A 20726-nucleotide genomic window follows, 5' to 3' on the forward strand; every position below is an offset into this window, starting at 1 on the left:
TCCAGATCTTTAACTGGAAGATGGCAGCCTAGCAAGACAGAAAGACTTTAGGCCATAAGTGCTGTATACTCCAGCCAAACATGACAGAAAGATACTGTGGCTCCATCCCTAACTACAACAGTAGAGGCCAAGTGGACAGCTCAGGCTCCCATTTTTGCCAGGCTGTGATAAAGTGCCCCAACCCTCATCCCTATCCCTGCAAGCACCCCTATCAGAGCAAGCGTGGTGGAGAGTCAGTACTTTCACAACCACCTGGTAGTGATGAGGCAAGAGGCTCCTCACCCTAACACTGTGATGTCAGTGGAGTCCACATGGGGAGCAGTATTAAGGCCCTCCTACCCCTCCCTGCCAGGGAAGTATCTGTGGAGGCCTAGTGAAGAACTGGAACTCCCATTTCCATCTATAAGTAATGAAAAACACCCCTCAACTCAGGTGCCAGCAGAGGCTGAGAGAATCTAGTACCCAACTGGCCTTCTACCACCAACTGGCAATAATGAGATGGACACCCTTCCAACCCCCCATTCCTCTCTTGCTGGAACAGTATAGAGGAAACCTGCTAAATCAGAAGATTTAAATAAGATTCACATGGTCTCCTTTGAAGCATAAGAGTTTTTAATTTTGATAAAGTCCAATTTATCTATTTTTTCTTCTGTTGTTTGTGCTTTTGGTGTCATATCTAAGAATCCTTTGCCAAATCCAAGATCATGAAGATTTACTCCTGTTTTCTTATAACAGTTTCACAGTTTTAGCTTATACATGTAGATCTTTAATCCATTCTGAGCTAACTTTTACATATGGTTTAAGGGTCCAACTAAATTGTTTTGCCTGTGGCTATCAAGTTGTCTCAGCATTGTTGAAAAGAATATTCTTTTCCATTTAATGGCATTGGCACTCTTGTCAAAAATCAACTGACCATAGATGTACGAGTTTATTTCTGGACTCCCAATTCTATTCTATTGGTCTATACATCTATCCTTGTGCCAGTTCCACACTGTCTTGATTACTATTGCTTTGTCATAAGTTTTGAAATTAGGAAATATGTATGTGTCTTTTAATCTTGTTCTACTTTTTCAAGATTAATTTGGTTATCCTGGGTCCCTTGCAAATCTATGTGGGCTTTAGAATCAGTGTGTAATTTCTAGAAAAAAGGCAATGGGGATTCTAACAGGGATCAAGTTGAATCTGTAGGTCAGTTTCTAGAGTATTTTATCTTAATAATGTTAAGTCTCCTGATCCAAGAACATGGATTTTCCCATTTCTTTGGATCTCCTTTAATTTCTTTCAACACTTTATAATTTTCAGAGTAGAAGTTTTGACCTTTTTTGTTAAATTTATTCCTAAGTATTTTATTCTTTTTTATGCTATTGTCAATAGGATTGTTTTCTTAATTTCATTTATGGATTGTTTGCTGCAGTTGTATAAAACTAAAATTAATTTGTATATCCATCTTGTGTCCTGTAAACTTGTGAAGTTGTTTCCCAGTTCTAATACTTTTATAGTAGATTCTTTAGAATTTTTCATATAAAGGTTTATGTTATCTGTGAATAGTTTTCTTTCTTTCTTTCTGATCTGAATGGCTTTTATTTCTTTTTCTTGCTTAATTGTCTTGACAGGAATCTCTAATATAATGTTGAATAGAAGTGGTGAAAGTGAATATCTGTATCTTATTCCTGATCATAGGGGAAAAGGATTCATTCTTTCACCATTAAGTATGATGTTAGCTGTGGGTTTTTTGTAGACTGACTTCCTCAAACTATAAAAACTTGACCTTTATCAAGTTGAGGAAGTTCTCTTCTATTCCTAGTTTGTTGAGTGCTTTTATCATGAAAGGGTTCCGGATTCTGTCCAGTGCTTTTTCTGTGTCTATTGAAATTGCTTGTTTGCTTGGGCTGCCATAGCAAAATACCATAGATTGAGTGGCATTAAGAACAGAAATTTATTTTACCATAGTTCTAAAGGCACGAAGTCTGAGGTCAGGGTGTCAGCATGGGTATGTTCTTATGAGGGCCCTCTTCCTAGCTTGCAGACAGCTGCCTTCTTGCTGTATCCTCACATGGAGCAGAGGGAAACTAAATTTTTTGGTGTCTCTTTTTATAAGGGCACCTATCCCATTGTGAGGGCCTCCCTCCTGGCCTCACTTTAATCAAATTACCTTCTAAAGGCCCCATCTCCAAATACAATCGCATTGAGAGGCCTTCAACATATGAATTTGGGGGGCGGGGCTTAATTCAGTTCATAGTAGAGATGATCATGTGATTTGGGGTTTTTATTCTATTGAAATTATGTATTAATTGATTTTCAGATGTTGAACCAACATTGCATTCCTGGGATTAGTCCAAATTGGTCATAGTGTATAATTCCTCCTATATGTTGCTGAATTCAGTTTGCTGGTTTTTTGTTGAGGATTTTTGCATCCATATTTATATGATATATTGGTCTGTAGTTTTCTTTTCTTGGGATGTCTTTGTCTGTTTTCATATCAGGGTAATACTGGCTTCATAACGTGAGTTGAGAAGTGTTTGTGAAGAACTTTGATATTAATTCTTCTTCAGATACTTGGGAGAATTCAGTGGTAAAGCCATATGGTCCTGGGATATTTTTTATTACTAATTTGATCTATTCATATGTTATAGGTCTATTGAATTGTCCTTTTCTTTTTGGGTTAGTTTTGGTAGTTTGTGTCCTTCTAGGAATTTATCTGTTTCATCAAAGTTATCTAATTTGTTGGCATAAAGTTGTTCACATTTCTCCTTTATGATCCTTTTTTTTTTTGTATTTCTCTAAGTTTGGTAGTAATGTCTCTTTTATTTCTAATTCTAGTTATTTGAGTCTTCTCTCTTTTTTCTTGGTCAATCTAGCTAAAGGTTTGTCAATCTTGTTAATCCTTTCAAAGAACCAGCTTCTGGTTCCATTGATTTTCTTCCTTATTTTTTTCTATTCTGTAGTTCATTAATTTCCATTTCGATCTTTATTGTGTCTTTCCTTCTTTTTGTTTCAGGTTTAGTTTGCTCTTCTTTTTCCAGTGTCTTAAAGTAGAAGGTTAGATTACTGATTTGAGATCTTTCTTCTTTTTTTAATATAGGCATTTATAGCCATATATTTTCCTCTAAGCATTACATTAGTTGCATCCCATAAGTTTTGGCATGCTGGGTCTTCATTTTCATTTACCTCAAAGTATTTTCCATTTCCTTTTTTATTTCTTCTTTGAATCATTGGTTATTTAGGAGTGTGCTGTTTAATTTTCACATTTTTGTGAGTTCCCTAATTGTTTTTCCTGCTACTGATTTCTAATTTTGTTTTGTTGTAGTTGGAGAAATACTTGGTATTATTTTATCCTTTTAAATTTGTTGAGGTTTGTTTTATGGCCTAGAATGTAGTGATTCCTGGAGAATCTTCAATGTATACCTGAGAATAATGTACATTCTATTGTGTTTGGGTGGAGTGTTCTATAGATGTCTGTTATCTGAATTGAGTTTTATGAAGCTACTATAATCTTGATACCAACACCAGACAAAGACACAACAGAGAAGAAAAATACAGACCAATATTCCTCCTGAATATAGACATAAAGATCCATAAGCAAACTATATCAAACAGAATTCAACAATACGTAAAAAGAATTATACACAACAACCTAGTGAGTTTATTTCAGGGGTGCAAGGTAGCTCAATATTTAAAAAATCAATTTAAAAAATCCACCATACAAACAGGCTAAGGAAGTAAAATTACATGATCATATCAATCAGCGTAGAAGAGCATTTGGCAAAATTCAACACTCACTTATTATAAAACTGTCACAAAACTAGAAATAGAGAATTTCCTCAACTTGAGAAAAACATCTACAAAAAACCTACCATTAATATACACTTAACAGTGAAAAACTGAATATTTTCCCCCTAAATTCCTGAACAAGGCAAGGTTGTCCATCTCATCACTCTCATTCAACATAGTGCTGAAGTCCTGGGCATTCCAATAAAGCAACAAAAGGAAATAAAAAGCATGCAGATCAGATAAAAGAAATAAATTTCTCCCTATTTGCAGATGACATCATCAACATAAAAATCCCAAGGAATCTACAAAAAAATACCTCCTAGAACTAATACGTGAGTTCATCAAGATCACAGGATATAAGATAAATACAAAAATCAATTGTATTTCTATATACTGACAATAACATGTTGACACCAAACTTTAAAATCCAATACTATTTATAATCATTTCCCTAAAAATGAAATAGATGTAAGTCTAATAAAACATAGAGGATTTGTATGCAAAGAACTATAAAACATTGATAAAAGAAATCAGCAAGATCTAAATATATGGAGAAACATACTGTGTTTATAGATTGGAAGACTCAACAAAGCAGAAATGTCAATTCTGTCCCTAATTGGTATACATTTAATGCAAGTCCTATCAAAATTCCAGCAAAGTTTTCTTATAGATAGAAAAAATTACTCCAAAATTTATATGGAAATGCAAAGGATCTAGAATCGCTAAAACAATTTTGAAAAATAAAAATAAAATGGGAGGAATCAGTCTACCTATTTCAAGATTTAATTACATAAGTACAACAGTCAATACTATGTATCATTGGCAGAGGAGTAGATACATAGATTAATAGAATAGAATAGAGAACACAGAAACAGAAATATACACAAATATGCCCAACTGAATTTTGACAAAGGTACAACAATTGAAAACAGATAGCCTTTTCAACAGATAGTCCTGGAATAATTGTACTCCATAAACAAAACAGTAAGCCTTTATGTAAGTCTTACATATTATACAAAAAATTAATTCAAAATGGACCTTGGACTTAAATGTAACACATAAAACAATGAAACTTAGAAAAAAGGAGAAAATGTTTGGCATCTAAGGTATGGGAAAGAGTTCTAAAGCCATTCCATAAAAGAAAAAAATAGATAAATTGGATTCATCAAACTTTAAAACTTTTTCTCTGCAAAAAATTCCTGTGATGAAGAGATGGAAAGACAAGTTATGTACTAGGAAAAAATATTTGCAAACCGCATGTTCAACAAAGGACTGAAATCTAGAATATTTGAAGAACTCCAAAAACTCAACAATTAAAAAACAAATGCTCCAATTAGAATATGGGTTAAAGATATTAAAAGACATTCCACCAAAGAGGATATACAGATGGCAAATAAACACATGTAAAGATGTGCAACCTCATTAGCCATTAGTGAAATATAAATTAAAACTACAATGCAATATTAATAGACACCTATCAGAATGGTTAAAAAAAATAGTGGCAACACCAATGCTGGCAAGGATGCAAAGAAACTGGATCACTTATATGTGGTAGCACAAGTATAAAATGGTATACCCACTTTGGAAAATAGTTTGGCAGTTTCTCAGAAAGCTAAACATGTAACCACCATTGAGCACAACAATAGCACTCCTGGGCATTTATATTAAAAAAATGAAAAATCTTCCTTATTCATAACAGCCCCAAACTGGAAACAACCCGGATATCCATCAGTGGTTGAATAGTTAAATTGTGGTATATCTCTACCATGGAATACTACTCAGTAATAAAAAGGAGCAGACTATTAATACATACAACAATCTGGTGACTCTCCAGAGAATAATGCTGAGTGGAAAAAGCTAATCCCCAAAGGTCATATACTGTATGTTTCTATTTGTGTAATATTCTTGAAATGACAAAATTATGGAAATGGAGAGCATACTAGTGGTTGTGGGGGCTATGGAGGGGGTAAAGGCAGGAGAGAAGCATGTGTGGCACCATGAGGTGGTGATGGAAATGTTCTGTATCTTGACTATCAATATCAATATCCTAGTTGTGATGTACTATAATTTTTCAAGATGCTAACACTGGAGGAAACTGGGCAATGGGTACATGGGATCTCTGTATTATTTATTGCAGCTTCATATGATTCTACAATGATCTCAAAACTGAAAGTCTTATTTTTAAAAAATCTATGATCCTCTATGCTAGTAAGTGAGAAAAGCTGAGTATAATATTGCTGTTGTTTTAAAAATATAATAACTATACTTACCTGGTCGGTAAAATTATGGTTGAGGTTTTTTCCTTTGTACTCTTCTGTGTTTATGTTTTCTTCATTGAGCATGCTTTATGTTTGAAATTAGGAAAAATGAAGGAAGAATTTTAAAAATCTATATTCTATGGAACACAGTCTTACCTGGAGAACCTGTAAAAGAAGGTAGAGTATGGGTTAGAACTGTCCTGTGCAAGGATTCTTAGAATAAAGAGAAGCCTTTCTGTGTTAATAAAATTCTATTGAGCCATTACCTGTGAGAGTTCTGAAGCACAGATTCCTAAAGACACTATTTGCCACAAAATTTGTTTTGACTATAGCTAGGATGATCATATAATTTATTGTTTAAAGCAGAATACTTTTAAGAGTAAAGGGGAACATTATTAATTACTCTTGAAAAATGGGTGGAAACTAGTACTGCCCCAAAATAGCTGGGACATATGCTTATTCTACTTTAAGTCATGCTCAACTCTCATAAATTCAGAATTTTTATATTAAAATTCAGCAACTTTAATATATGTCATCATATAAAATTAATGTATATAGCAACAATGTTAAATGCACAATTGATCATTCCCTGCTCGAATTGCTTCTTTCTTCAGTTGGCTTCTAAGACCACCCTTTTTGGATTCTCCTCAGTTCCTTTGTCTGAATTCTCCACCAGTTCTAGACTCTGATTGTTGGAATGTCCCACAGTTCAGTCCTTGGCACTGTTCTTTCCTCTTCTGTAGCCACAGTCCTTCTCTAGGTAACCTCATCTATCTCATGGCTTTCTGTACCTTTGAAATGCTGATGAATTCCAAACTGTATCTTCAACCCTGATCATTACCCTCATCTATAGGCTCTTAAAACCAGCTTCCTGCACAACACCTCCAAGGGTTATCTACTCCGTGGTGAGATATTCTTATACCCCCTAACAAAACCTGTTCCATCATTGGTAGTCTCCATCTCAGTAAGTGGCACCACCACTCATCACAGTTATTTAGCCAAAAACTTAAAATCATCCACATTTCCTGGCTTTTAATCACAACCCACATCCAGTTAATCAGCAGATCCTATTTTTAGTATGTTCAAAGTCTATCATGAATCTGACTTCCCTTCCTCATCTCCTCCTCCTCATGTGAGCTACCACCATTGCTTTCTGATTACCACAATGTCCAGTAGGCTCCTTGCTTCCACTTTGGTTTTGTTCCCTACAGACTGTTCTCTAAACAGCAGACTGAATGGTCCTTTTAAAATTTAAATCAGCTGTGTAGCACCCCTACTCCCATGCTTGCAGTGGGCTCCTAGTACCATTATTGTGGCCTATGAGGTACTTATGACCTACTCTCCTGTTTCTGCCCACTTTTTTCCTAATGTCATCTTCTACCATGCTCCCCTTTACTCTGCTGCATACTGGCTTCCTTGCTATTCTTTACACACCAAGTACATTCATATGTCAGAGCCTTTCTACTTGCTGTCCAGAACACCCTACCCTCAGATATCTGCAGTTTCTTATTGCATTCAGGTCTTTAGCAAATGACTTATGGGGGCCCTGGTTACTGCCATATCAGCTGAAGCACTCTATAGCCCCTGACTCTTCCTACATAGCACTGACCACCACCATTACATATCTGTTTGCTTATCATCTGCCTCTTTCTCTAGAGGGCAGGGATTTTGTTCACTGCTAAATCCCAGAGCCTGGGTCAGCATTTGGAACATAGAAGATGCTCAATAAATATTTGGCAAATGAATGAATTAATATTTTAGGGGAAGTGGAACACTAGATTTTCTGTAGAGATTGCTAAGCAGAAAGATAGAAGTGAAAAGAACATAAAGGAAAAATTGTACCAATGCTCACTGAATACACTCAAAGACAGCATATTTCTGTCTGAGTATCAGAGGTCTTGTTCCTGCCCTGTGAAGGTAAGGAGTTGACAAGATAGCAACCTGATAATATCTTTAATAGAAGGAAGAAAATGTACAGAAGGAGGGTAAGAAATAAGATTTAGTGAGACAATAAAAGTATCTGTGTGCATGTTTTCAGTAAATTTTTCTATGGAATTAAAAATGGAAAGTTATGGGAAGAAAGCTAATTTTAGGGCTTTATAATCTGTAGGGGACAATATTGGGTGGTGTTTATGGCCATGATTTGACATGACCTTTGCTCACATTTTTCTGCATAGCTTTGATTCCTTACTAAAAGATTGTAAAAGTAAGTTTGGCCTGATATAGCCAAAGTGACACCAGTTTCCTGAGGCTGCAGTAAGCCACCCACTTCATACCAGCATAACCTACTTTCAGGCTAATTTCTAGACTTGTAGATGGTGTTAAGGCCCTGTTGCTGGTGATTCTTGGATTTAGGATATTTATAACTACTTCTGATACCATATTCCAGCTCAGAACTATTGGAACACCTCACAGCCTTAATATTCAATGTCCAGTCAAGCTGTAAATGTCATAGAACCTATATCTGGAAGATCCAGACCTAACCCGGCTCTGGCCCAGCTCAGGAGTGTAGGTGACCCAGGCGGTTCAGCAGCATCTCTATTTGGAGAGAGGGATTTGGCCCTGCCCTTATTATGTTATTCAATTCTCCCAACCTTCAGCAGAAGATTCCTGATAGGACAAAGTATGAATTTCTCCAACATCAGGCTTGGTTGCACCTATTGTACCTGTGTTTGGTCAAATTCAGTAGTGGAGCCATGGGCTTGGGATTTTTTCTGTGGGTAGTTTTTTTGATTATCAATTCAATCTATTCACTATTTTTTTGGTATCATTAATCTACATTTACATAAGCAACATTATGGTTACTAGACTCCCCCCATCAATCTATTCACTTTTTATAGATATATTGAAATTGTCTGTTTTTGTTTTTTGTTTTAGTTTTGGTAGTTTGTATCTAGGAATTTGTCTTTTTCTTCTGTTATCTTATTTGTGGGCATGTAATTGCTCATGGTATTCTTCCTCATCATGTATGGCTAAACTGAACTAAATATTCTTAAACATGTCTCACACTTATCTATTTTTCACTTTTGCACTTGGAATACCCTCAGTTTAATCTCTACCTATGGAAATATATTGAATACCTACTGGGACCAAAATATTCTTCTTAGTTCTCTAGGGAATACATGAACAAACAGGTCTGATAAAGTCTTGGCTTTCAAAGAGCTGTCTAGTATAATATTTCCTAAATTGTGTTTTTCAGAAGTCCTACAAAATTCAACTCAAAATAAGCTTCTGTGATCAAAGACATGAGGGAAACACTGTATATCATTTCCTCTGTAAGTGATTAATAATTCTCATTGGCATGGTAATTGCTCTAAGCAGTTCTTCCATAGAGAAGACCAGTGTTTGCCCAAAAGTTTGTTTGATCACAGAACTTTTTTTTTTTTTGAGAGGGCATCTCTCATATTTATTGATCAAATGGTTGTTAACAACAATAAAATTCTGTATAGGGGACTCAGTGCACAATCATTAATCAACCCCAAGCCTAATTCTCAACAGTCTCCAATCTTCTGAAGCATAACGAACAAGTTTTTACATGGTGAACAAGTTCTTACATAGTGAATAAGTTCTTACCTGGTGAACAGTGCAAGGGCAGTCATCACAGAAACTTTCGGTTTTGATCACACATTATGAACTATAAACAATCGGGTCAAATATGAATATTCGTTTGATTTTTATACTTGATTTATATGTGAATCCCACATTTCTCCCTTATTATTATTGTTATTTTTTTAAAATAAAATGCTGAAGTGGTAGGTAGATGCAAGATAAAGGTAGAAAACACAGTTTAATGCTGTAAGAGGGCAAATGTAGATGATCAGGTGTGTGCCTATAGACTAAGTATTAATCCAAGCTAGACAAGGGCAACAAAACATCCACGGATGCAGAAGATTTCTCTCAAAACAGGGGGGGGGGTGAGGATCTAAGCCTCACCTCAGTTGATCCCCAATTTCTCACCTTATGGCCCCCCTGCGACTGTGCCTGTCTTAGGTTGTTCCTCCCTTGAGGAATCTTACCCATCTCTGGCTAACCAGTCATCTTCCAGGGCCATACAGGGAAATGTAAAGTTGGTAAGTGAGAGAGAAGCAATATTGTTTGAAAAGGTTAGCTTTTTACTTCTTTACAGATTTATGCCCTGTGACTTTTATGCCCAGCATTTGTCTTGAGGTATCTTTACCACTTGGAAGAATTATGATACTCGGTAATTTCATTATGAGGCACGAATTCTATTTAAGGGTTGTAATTAGGAAGGAAGAAGAAAAGCTATAGAAGTAGCAGATGGAAGAAAACATGGGAATATTGATTTTTTCTTTGACATATCTTCTTGTAGAGTAACATAAGCATGTATAGGTTTTAAACTACTAATTAAATTGTGTGCCCACATTAACATAATAGGAATACAGCTACATAACCAAAGCAGACTTACAATTACCAGCCATCTCTAGTGAAACCAAAAAAAACAGCTAGGCACCCTAGGCATTTGTAAAAACTTATCAATGATATGATGGATATTGTCTAACTGAATTTGAATAGTTTGAGAAAAACCAGACAAATTAAAACAACACTCCTGGGAACTGTTCACATCCATATGTTCTTTTAACAGTAGATAGTCTATAGTCACGAGATTTTGGAGTGCTGCAACTTGCACTTCTCCTACTTCTTGGTTGAGTTCTGACAGTATAGGTCCAGTCAAATTTGTTGTTTTACTGTATGCACAGGCCAGCTTAGATATCTCCTTTTTCATTCCAATGGCAAGTCCAGGAACTGGTGGGATGAATGCAGCTACAACTGCAACAGCGCCAGGATCTTTGTTGAAGTTTTTTGATGATCATCTTCTGGAATGACTCTTCCAGAGAATGTTGATGTTGGAAGTTCTTCTTCATATCGTATCTTATTTCGTTTTCTGGGTAGCCAAATTAGGCTTTGAGCCTCTGTATAAACACAAACAAACCTCTTTGCCCACACTTTGATATTCCCTTTATATCATTTTGAAGAACTTATTGGAGATCACCACACAGGAACTGCTTTTTTTTTTTAAGAGAAAGGAATATTATCAGAAAAATGTACTTCCATAGCTGATCATCTGACACCCTTTAAATGATCAAAATTAAGGATATTTAAAGCATGCTTTAATCATTGAATTACAGTTAGTTTTATCCTACAGGGAGTAATCCCCCTTTTCTTTCTTTCTTTTTTTGTTATTATTAATCTAGAATTATATGAAGAATATTATGTTTACTAGGCTCTCCCCTATACCAGGTCCCCCCCACAAACCCCTTTACAGTCACTGTCCATCAGCATAGCAAAATGTTGTAGAATCACTACTTGTCTTCTCTGTGTTGTACAGCCCTCCCCTTTCTCCCACCCCCCCATTATGCATGCTAATCATAATACCCCCTTTCTTCTTCCTCCCCTTACCCCTCCCTACCCACCCATCCTCCCCAGTCCCTTTCCCTTTGGTACCTGTTAGTCCCTTCTTGGGTTTTGTGAGTCTGCTGCTGTTTTGTTCCTTCAGTTTTTCCTTTGTTCTTATACTCCACAGATGAGTGAAATCATTTGGTATTTGTCTTTCTCCGCCTGGCTTTTCACTGAGCATAATACCCTCTAGCTGCATCCATGTTGTTGCAAATGGTAGGATTTGTTTTCTTCTTATGGCTGAGTAATATTCCATTGTGTATGTGTACCACATCTTCTTTATCCATTCATCTACTGATGGACACTTAGGTTGCTTCCAATTCTTGGCTATTGTAACAGAACTTTTTCTTTATATAAAATCTATTAACAACCCAGAGAACTTCTGTTCCACAGAACACACTTCAGGGAACAGTGGTCTAGATAAAGTATACACCCAAGTAATTAGAATACAAGTTAGAATGTTAAAACTGGGACTGAGTCCTTAAAACATGAGTAGGAAGGACCAGAGAAAAATGAAGGAGAAGCAGAGCAAGAAACATAAATGAAGTATTCCAAGAAATAGAAAAGTGGAAGAGGTGGAGATAACAAGAGTTAAGCTAAGGGAATAGAGGACTGTCCAACAATGTCAAGTGCTGCAGAGAAGTCAGAGAGACCAGGAAATGGCACTTAGATTTAACAATCTTGAAGTCAGTGTCAACTTTCAAAAGAATAATTCCAGGACAATGATGCAAGCAGATAACAAGGAAACACTAAATAGAAAAGTATGGGAGCTCCGAGAAGCAGGGATTTTTGTCTCTTTTATTTACTGATAATCCCCCTTATGTAGAACCATTGAAAAACCTCCATAAACATTAGTCAAATAAGTGAATGAATTAATGCATCAATAAGAAGTGCTAAAAAAAGTAGAGGCAATGTGAGTAATAAAGACTCAAATAATGGTACAGTTGAGGAAAGGGGCAAGTTAAACATGCTGCTGGGTGGAGGACTCCACTGGTAAAGTAGAAAAGGGATGCAAAACAGGGAAAACTGATAGAACACTATCATATGGAAGCAAGAGGAAATGGAGAGCAAGATCATGAATAGTAGAACAGGAGGAGGTAGGTCTTGCTTAACATAAAATGGGCTCATTCATAACTGCAAAAAAATTTTTCCCCAGTGTGGGTTCTATATTCCCATAACTGCTCCACTCAAGCAAACAACTCCATTCTTCTTTAACAACAACTTGTCCTTATTTTCTTGCCTGCTTAAGTGGATACCAACGTATCTCAATTCCACCCCTGTAATGCTCCATATCCATTCTCATTTTTCATCCCCACTGGCACTACCTTAGGTAAACCATTCATCGTTTTCTTGCCTGGAGCATTTTAATGATTCTCTGACTACACAATAAATACAGAAACTTTATGCTCTCAGTCCTTTCTTCATACTACCATGAGAACTATGGTCTTAAAACATAGATATGATCATACTATTTTCCTCTTCAAAAGAGCCATGATAGACCATTCTTAACCTGTTAACTTTACTTGCTGAGAGCCTTGTATATGCTAGGTGCTGGATAGGCACTGGTAAATTATAATAAAGGGAGCATTTTAAATTAGAGGCAAAGAAAGCAAATAGCCACACCAAAATGAAAAGATACACAAGAATGAAATATTATTTTTCTCCTATGAGATTGGCAAAGATTAGTTAGAATGAAAATATTCAATGGTGGAAAATATGTGAGAAAATAAGCAACTTTATCCACTATTGGTGGAAGTTGTAACAAACGTTTTAGAGAGCAATTAAGCAACATTTGCTAAAATTCTAATAATATCTATTTGCTTTAACAATGGGTATCTCCAGGGTTGTAGAACTATGGAAGACTACCTCTCTACTTCTCACAGCATTTTTCACTACTTTTCGTAGTATTTAAATGTTTACAATGTGTATGTATGTATGTATACATAATGTGTCTGTATGTAAAAATTTTTTTTCAATCTGAAAAAATAAAGACACAAAAATGACACAAATTTTTTTCTTTGATTGAGTCATCCTTTTTGGTTTAATATTCAAGGCATATTAAAATGAGTCCCTAGCCCAATTCCAGCCCCACCTTCCACCAACCCGGTCACATTTCCTCACCCAGGACTATCTCAGGTAGTGCTTTTCACTTCTATCTGCCTTTGCTGTCCCTCTAATTGGAATGCCTTCCTCCTCATCTTTTAATCAAAACAGTTCTCATCTTCCCAGAACTCAGGAGTCACTTCCCTTCCTCTGTGAAGCCTGTCCTCCCATCTGGTTTAAATTGCCCCTCCCTGGGCTGAGGGAGGAGTTTGTTTACACCTCTAACAGAGCACCATTTGGTTTGCCTTGCTGCTACTTGTATCCAGTGTCTCCCTTGCCATCATTTATCCACCACTTTATTTGCCTTTTCTGTGAAATAAATGTTCATTTCAAAGTATTAATTCAGTCTGATATGTTCCATACACAAATGCACACTTAGATTATACAGCTTTCAGAGATACATAGCTCAGCCATGTGGGCAATTTCCTTCAAGTCACAAAATGCTATTTTGCATTAATTTGTATTTGAAGAGAGTACAGGAATTAATTAAACATGTCTATAGATGCCTGGTGTTTATTCACTGACAATGAGCCGGAATTATTACCTCACTTTAAGCCTTTCTCTGGTGATTTGTTTACAGAGAGTTGTGCTAAATAGCTGAATTGTTGTCATGACCCTTTGCCTAGATCTTTTCAAAACAGTCATTAGACTTCAGTTTTACATAACAAACACACACACACACAAATTCATAACCAGGAGAGAAACTGAAAACAATTCTTAGAATTTTAAGCTTGTACATGTGTTAAGATTGGGCTTAAATTGATGGGCATAGCCTGTGATTTTGTAACTCAACAGTAATTAAATCTGATCACTTGTAAGTGCTGAGGCTGAAGTGTCTGTGTTTGCCAAACTATGATACTGTGTAGAATAAACTAATAACCTTACATGAACTTCATCAATAGGGCTCCTTTCAGTAAATTAAAGAAATAACCACTTTTTGTTGTTTTGGTGGCTACACAGTTTCAGGTCCCCAAGTGGGAGTAGCTCTTAAAGCAGAAGTGGCAGCCCCATTATCATTTGTAAATTTCCACTAACAGACAGCTTGGCAGTGTCTGTTGGCTGCCCTGGCTGTGTCCTTTCTAACAGCATTGTATTCGTCATTGTTTTGTTTATGAGCATCCATATATGCCATGGAAGTTCTGGAGAGAGAGTCAGAAAAAGACTGAAACTAAAAAGGAAATCAGAAGCAAAAAGCCAAAAACTACTTCTTTAGCCCTTTCTTAATGATCTTAGGACTTTGGGGACCTTGAAATATTGATTTCCTCTCACTCCAGTTTCTTATAAAATTAACTTTGGCTCATACATCTGTAACACAGTAGTTAATTTGACAAGATAAGCAGTACAGGGGAATTGTATCTGAGAGGAAAATCAAGTGCTGAAGCTCAAGAGACACTTATAAGGTCACAGAACAAATCTGGTAAGTAAAGAGGTCCTATATAGACCTGCAAATAGCAAAGGGTCTGCTTCAGGTTAATTTCAGTGTATAATTTATCACATTTCACTTTTTTTTCTCAGTCCACTTTAAATATAAGTGGGCCTTACTCTAACCTGTTCTGTGAGAGCCTTTTGAATTAGCTCAGCCAAAGAGCAATCATGATTTAAGTTGTGAAATTTTAACTTTGTATTTTAACATCCACTTCCCTGTAATGGTCCTAGAGACTGTACTAGCCATAGCAATGAGTGTATTAACCAGTTCTTTATGTTCACAGCTACTTAGGCCATTTCTAGAGACTAAATGTGCTTCAGATAAGTACCATTGGCTATCCGAGCTGGAAGGACTATTACTGTCTTTTTAATTCAGTCCTCTCACTTAATAGAAAAGGTCCCTGAGGCTCAGAAAGGCTCCCAAAGATGAAGCAGGTTGCTTGGGAACAGAGCTGGAATTAGAACCAAGCGTCTCAACTAATCTAGACCTCTTTACACTTGTGTTAGGCAGGAAAATAGATATGAGTGGAGTAGAAAGAGAGTAAGGCCAGGAAAGCCCATTAAAAAAGACCCAGAGTTGATGGGTTAATCAGTTAAAGCTCAAAAAGCCAGGAGTAACTTGGCCTGGAATGTTTGAATATTCCCCAAATAAAGGAGGGTACTTCAGCATAACCCATGTGTTTATTGTGTTAACCATGCAGGCCCAGCTTATTTTTTAACTTTACCTATACGCTATTTTTTTCTCCTTCAGCCCTAATCAAGTAATTTGCAACCTGGGCAACTAATTTAGCATGCAGGCCCCGCCATAAACAACATAGTAAAAGGCAGGAAGGATTCCATCTTAAAGATAAGATTGCATTTTAATACCCAGGAAGTTAAGAAGCAAGATTCTTAACTTTCTTTAGCAAACCCCATGGGGGGCTGGGCAGGCAGTCTTAATTGATATATGCTCCCAAACCAGGAAGCTGCTCTGCTGGGAGGAAACCAGAGCAGCAAATTTCTTTAAGTTAATTAAAATATTCAGAGACCACTTAACAAGACTGCACCTCCAGCCCTTTGTCATTCCTGAAAAATCCTTAAAAGGGGGCACCCCCAACCTTTCCGTATGCTCCTCTCTGAGGTTGCCCACCCTTCCAAGTGCACAGATTTTCTCTCTCCAACCTTTCAAGGCACTCCTCTCTCTGAGGTCACCTGTACTTTTTCTCTAAGTAACTTTAAATAAAACTTTTACTCTGCTTCACTACTGTGTCTTTGCCCTTCAATTCTTTGTTGCGGTGGGGACAAGAACCAAGGAAAATACACAACACCCGCACCCACCCCCCAGCCAAACACTTGCAGTAAACTAAGTGCCAGAATAATTTCTCACTTATACAATCAAGAAAGTCTTTGAATTAATCTTTTTTATTTGGATACTTTAATCTTTTAAAATATACAGAAGACTCATTTAACTTCAACATATGTCAGCATTGGGAAAATGCTCACAAATATACTTCCTTAGAGATTTTTCTAAAACGGTTTGACAGGACTGGTCTGTGAAAGTGCTCAATGATCCAAAAATTATGAATTTTCAAGAGAATGTTAACTTATGAAATTTCAAGACAACATTAACAGGACTATTAAATTTCCACCTCATTATCAAAATACTGCATTGATCAACTTGCTTCATCAAAATTCCCTTCAAGTCAGTCAAATCACTGGGGTTCTTCTCCTTGTACTGAAGGGTGGGGCAGTTAAGGCAAGGAAAACACAGGACCACTTATCCCCACCTCCTCTTAATACTTTCCCCTAATATGTGGACTTGGTATCTCCCAAGTGTGTCCCTTAGAATGTTAACTTGGATTTGAAAAATGGTTCCATGGTCAAGTAAATTTAAGAACTATAGTTAACCCAGTTTCTTTTATTATGCTAATTTGACTATTCACTCAACAAATATTTGTTCAGTGCCTACTATGTGTCATGCACTGTTATAAGTGTTTGGGGCCCAGGGGTGAACAAAAAGGACACAAATCACTGGTCTTGAGGAACTTATAGACAGTATGAGTTGTGTGTAATTTTTTCCTTCTGTTGAATTAATTCGTAAGTTAATGCCCTCTTAAGAATTGTTGAGTTAAATTCCCAGAAATGAGACAGTGAATTGCAAAATGAATAATTTATAATGGAAAGAACTATGAAGGAAAAACCCAAAGCACTATGGGAGGATATAATAGAATAATTTTTCAGGGACTGTTACCAGAATTTCTTGTGGAGGGTTGCTCACCTTAATGAGATTCTGAAGTTGGCTCTGGGAAAGAAGAATTTGATACCTTGAAAGCCCCTCCTGATGATCCCAGGCCCTTCCAACACCCTTCCTTTCTTTTGTTAGAAACCTACACTATACCCTGGAGCTCCACTGCTGGGCAGAGCAAAAACCCAGCACAGCCAGCTGCTGTGGCCTCAGGCTCTCCTTCCTACTCTCAGGGCTTCTAGAGGAGCAACAAGCATCAATTGGCCCTGAAAGCTCGGGTAAGTGACAAAAATTTACACAGGAGGGAGTGACTCAAGGATCTCATCATTAAAGAGTGATTTGCTTTAAGCTTGACATCTAAGCAAACTTCTTCTGAAATGTAAAAAAAGATTTGCTTTGGGGTCAGTCACAGTGAAAATATTCATATCCTTTGATTAAGCAATCCCACACCTGGGAATTTAACTTAAGGATCAATTCAACAGAAGAATAAAGCTACATACACCAAGTTGGCCATTGTAATGTTAAGTATAATAACAAGGAGAAAAAAAGCCCAAACAATCTAAATATTCTACACTTGAGGAACTATTAAATTGTGGTATATTAATGTGCTAGAATTATTAACTTGTGGGCATTGTATCAACTGCAGAAAAATATGAAGTAATGGCAAATGAAATGGCAGAATATAAAATTGTATGCTAACAAATGCAAACTATATAAGAATGGGTATGCAAAGCATAGGTGATGGTCAAATGGAAAAGTGGAATCTATTTGCTAGGGTGGTAGGACAACAGGATATAAACTGATCATGAACTGGCTGAAACAAACAGGAGTGAATTCGTTGGCTCAAATAACCAAGCCTTAGAACAGGGGTGGCACTGGCCTTAGGGATGTCTTTAAAGAAGGACATAAATTGCTATCAGGACTTGTATCCCTCTCTCTCTTTGCTTCTTCTGCAGCTTCTTCCCAAGATGAGGAGAGTCTCATCTTCCCAAGACGAGTTTAAATCCCGTTAAAATCACACTCTTAAATCTTTCAATAAGAATGGAAATACTTGCTCAGCTCCAGTTTAAGAACAATTCTGGGAAGGGGTTTGATTGGCTTGGCTTCAATTGTGTGCCCATCCCTAGTCCACTAATGGTCAGGCTGCCATGATTGGTACCCACCTCTCAGCCAACCTTGTATTGCGGTCAAGAAACCAGGTCATTTAAGAAGATGGTAACTTCCATTAGGATCGTGTGTCTAAAGCAAGAGGGAAGCATTTCCAGTGGGTATTAATTTGCCTATCATTCAGTTTAGCATGTTAGAAAGATACCTTATTATCTTTGTACTGCTCCCAGTAGCAGATTATGATTTCCTGGTACAGCATGCTTTATAAGGCCATATCATACAGTGGAAAGAGCACTACACTGAATGCCAGGAAAATGTGTGTCCTTGGGCCAGTCCTGAAACCTCTCTGATTTCAGTTTCTTCATCTCTGCCAGAATAGTGTCCTCCCCTTAAAGGCATGAACCAAACCTATCTGAAATGTCGATTTGCATCTGGGAACAGCCACTGGGGCTTGGTTGCACAGAAGAAGTTGAACTGTGATATGGTTGTAACAAAGGCCTTAGTTGATCCCACAGGGAACTCAAGATTTAAGATGGCCTTTCCGAGTTGTCACAAATTTCAGCAAGGGGGCCTACTTTGTATTCCTGTGTAGACTGGTTTTGGGCTGTCCCTAAGGAAGGACTATAAACGTGCCTGAGGCAGTTTCCTTAACCCCAGGCAACCCCTGGAGAGGGATTCAACTAAGTGCTGATGGCAGCAGATACACCCAGCTGCTGGGAGATTGAGGGCCTTGGTCCCAGAAGAGGGACTCTGAGCAGCCCACTAGGCATCTACTACCATCAATATATTCATAGCACCAATTTCTTTATTATCTGGTGTGGATTAGATAAACCCTTTCAACAACACTGTATAAATCTGTTTGTCTCCTAGAGGATATGTGGAAAAGGTGATGAATCAAAATCTCCAGTTTTTGCTATTGTTGTTTTTAAAAAAAGGAGTGAGAATAGGAATAGGAGAAGAATATCTACTAAAATTAATGTTGACTGGCTTGCTTGTTTGGCTAGAAAGAATAAAGCATGCTTTGTGATTTAGTAGTAGAATCATTAAGGAAGAAATTGCTATGGATATTAATAGAGTCAAACTGTGCTACCCAATAAAGTAGCCACTAGCCAAGGAAAGCTATTTAATTTACACTAATTAAAGTTAATTAAAATTAAAATTATCTCCTCCATCACACTAGTTACATTTCAAGTGCTCAGAAGCCACTGGCTACCACATTCAACCCTGGAGATACAAAACTTTTCCATCATGACAGGAAGTTCTATTGAACAGCACGGGTCAACACTGAATATTGTGTTCTCTACCTCCATTCAATACAAATCTAATTTACTCTCAGGAATTCTGCTCCTCTTTATTCTAAGAGTCCTGGAATTGGAGCCAAAAATTTTAAAGGTTTGGGAAAAAAGGATTGCCCTGCATCCAAGTTTCTTCTTGGAAATCCAAGTAAGACAGGACAATACTAAAATGAAATTAACATTTGTTGTCATTTTATCCTATTCCTGCCATCTGGATCATCTGGATATAACCAGGACAAAAGGCCCTGGGTATGTGAAGTGTGCTCTGCTCTGGTTCCCCACAGCCAGTGAGGCATGACTGTTCCTTCAAGCCTCAAACTGTCAAGATTTAGACATTCAGAACCAGATTTGTGTTCTTTTTAAAATGCCTTCTAGAATCTAGGCTTTAGCTCTAAGTTGGATATATTGAAGCCCAGAAGAAATGTTGTCCCTTCTCTATTAATTTTTTTGAGCTGTTGTATTATTGAAAATTTTAAATATATACAAAAGGAGCCGATTCACATGATGAGTTCTCAAGCACCCATTAAGCAGTCTTAATAATTATCACTTTATAGCCTATTTTATTTCATTTATATACCTCCCAACCACTCTCTTGACCCAGGGTTAACTTGAAGCAAATTCCAGACACTGTATCATTTCATCTGCAAACATTTTCCTCTGTGTCTTTAGAAGATTGGGAGGCTTTTAAAAATAATATTAGCCATAACACTTAGAATGCCTGAAAAGAGCCCAGTAATTCCGTAATTCAAAACCCAGCCATTCAAACTAGTTCCATACAATGCAGTGGTTGGCTTATCTTTTAAGCCTTTAAATCTTTAGCTTCTTCCATCTCTCTTTATACCCCTCATAACTTCTTGTGGAGGAAAATCAGGCTTTCTGCCCTGTAAAGTTTTCCAGAGTCTGGACTTTGTTCATTGTATATCCTTGGTATAATTTAACATACTACCCTGTCTCCTTTATTTCCTATAAATGAGTAGTTGAACCTAGAGTCTTGATCAGATTTCGGTTTAACTTTTTCTTTTCCTTGTGAGACAATTTTGTACATCATGTGTGTCATTCTATTTGGTTGAAGTACCAGATTATGATGTGGTCATTGCTAATCATTGCCTACGTCCATTAATTAAATGT

General features: G+C 36.9%; 2 long non-coding RNA genes across 2 annotated transcripts in view; one reads left to right on the plus strand and one right to left on the minus strand.

The window, feature by feature from the left end:
• The window catches only part of LOC108397888 (uncharacterized), a 29628-nt gene extending 23450 nt beyond the window's left edge, over positions 1-6178 (minus strand). The window contains exon 1 of the long non-coding RNA XR_005055423.2: positions 6042-6178. This is a non-coding gene — a long non-coding RNA (uncharacterized lncRNA). The remainder of the gene's footprint in view (positions 1-6041) is intronic.
• LOC140843391 (uncharacterized) overlaps positions 1-17461 on the plus strand; it is a 104615-nt gene extending 87154 nt beyond the window's left edge. The window contains exon 3 of the long non-coding RNA XR_012121103.1: positions 17335-17461. This is a non-coding gene — a long non-coding RNA (uncharacterized lncRNA). The remainder of the gene's footprint in view (positions 1-17334) is intronic.
• Positions 17462-20726: the final 3265 nt, after the last annotated feature.

The sequence above is a fragment of the Manis javanica genome, chromosome 1, assembly GCF_040802235.1.
Source record: "Manis javanica isolate MJ-LG chromosome 1, MJ_LKY, whole genome shotgun sequence".
Classification (NCBI taxonomy): Eukaryota; Metazoa; Chordata; class Mammalia; order Pholidota; family Manidae; genus Manis; species Manis javanica.